This window comes from Limulus polyphemus, unplaced genomic scaffold, assembly GCF_000517525.1.
Source record: "Limulus polyphemus unplaced genomic scaffold, Limulus_polyphemus-2.1.2 Scaffold222, whole genome shotgun sequence".
Classification (NCBI taxonomy): Eukaryota; Metazoa; Arthropoda; class Merostomata; order Xiphosura; family Limulidae; genus Limulus; species Limulus polyphemus.
In genome coordinates this window covers 792,534-794,449 of record NW_013665832.1, presented here as the reverse complement: position 1 = coordinate 794,449, position 1,916 = coordinate 792,534, and positions in this window count along the sequence as shown.

The following is a 1,916-nucleotide window of genomic DNA, read 5'->3' as shown; positions in this document are numbered from 1 at the left end:
ACATAAAATTTGCGAAATATTGGAGGAAGGACTCAACGTTGTTCCAGAAAGATGGAGCACCGTGTCACACTGCTAGAAACACCCAAAAGTGGCCGGAAGAAAATGGTATCCAGAAGTTGCTCTGGCCGAGCCAATCTCCTGCCACGAACCTCATCGAAAACCTCTGGGCCATACTCGACCGACAAGTCAAGAAACAACAAAAAAAAACCAACTTCGAAGAGCGATCTACTCCAAGTTTTGAAGCAAGAGTGGGCGAAAATCCCACAATCTAGAATTGACGAGATGATTCTCACGATGCCCCAAAGGATCAACGAACTCCACGAAGTGAAAGGAAGATCTACTAAATATTAATTAAATTATAAATATATCAATTCATGTGAATATGACTGAAAAATTTCATTTTTTCTGAAAAGGTGATGTCTATTTACTTGTGACCACGCTGTGTATACTTCGAAAGCTAACTATTACTTCTAACATTTAATTTTGAACACATGAATCAAGACCCCTCTGATTCTTCCAATGCTGCAGAAAAAAAGTCCTAGTCTAAATAACTTCAACCAGGAATTATTCTAATACTAGTAATAGTCCGTCTCTGTACTTTTATTTAAAATTTGGTATCCTTTCAGCAGAAGGGGTGCAGTATTCTAAATTATGTCTCACCTAGTATTACACAATACTTCGTTATCTTTTTATTCGTATATTCAAAGTTACTATAATTTATAAATATACACGAAATCTTTGCTTTTTTCCTCACAACTAAATACTTAATGGAGTTCTCAAGAGTTCATTCAACAAATGTCTCTGAATCGTTAAATGCTTCTTTTTACTTGACATCAATGATCCTCTCACAGAAGTAAGTCATTAAAATTTCCATACCCCATGCATATAGCTTTAAAATAATAGAAATGTACACAACGGAATATAAAAAACCTCGTACTTACCCAGCGCGACGTGAGATACCATGTGAGTGGTCATTCTCATTTCACATTGATGGGGTTGTAACATCTAGATATTACCTATGCAGTGATTGAAGAACACTACTATAGAAATCCTGAAACTAGGTCACAGAAGCAATGTGTTTCCAAAGGTGGCAACAGGTATTATCAACTTCAAAACTGACAAAGGAATAAAGGTAACTTGAAATACGGTCAACGTAATGGTTTTATTGACTGGTCTTTGAAAATCTATACATATTCACAACAAAATAATTCAGAATCAATAATAATATTAGGTTGTCAAGAAATTAATGTCGCTTTTTTTAGATAAAAAAACCGAACAACTTGTATATCAAAACAAAACATTTAATAAATGAAATAGTCTCCATTTTTATCGATGATGCTTTTTCCTTTTACAATCAGGTTGTTAATGCCCTGATTAAAGAAATCACTTGGCTTTGAAGCAAAAAAAAAAATATGTCGATGTCCTTTTTAACACTTTCCACATTTGCATACGTTTTCCCATTAAGGTGGTGTTGCAGCGAGCAAAAAAGATGGTAATCTGATGGTGCCATATCTGGAGAATATGGTGGGTGGGGGGAGAACATCCTAACCAAACTCCATAATCTTGAGTTGCGTCAAACATGCCACATGTGGACGTGCATTGTCGTGGAGAAGAAAAACACCTTTCCGATTGACGAGTGAAGGGCTTGATTTAAACGTTCCTGTTGCTGACAATAGATATCTGCATTGACATTTCGCTGTGGATTGAGGAGCTCGAAATGAATTACGCCCTTGATGTCCCACCAAATGCAAAGCCTCACTTTCTGTGGGTAGAGTCCAGGTTTTGGGGTCGGAAGTGGTTTTTGCCATTGTTTTTGGCGTTTAATATTCGCATAGAGAATCCATTTTTCATCACTTGTGACAATTCTGTCCAAAAATGGTACACGCGCATTATGCACTAGAAGAGACGAAGCAACA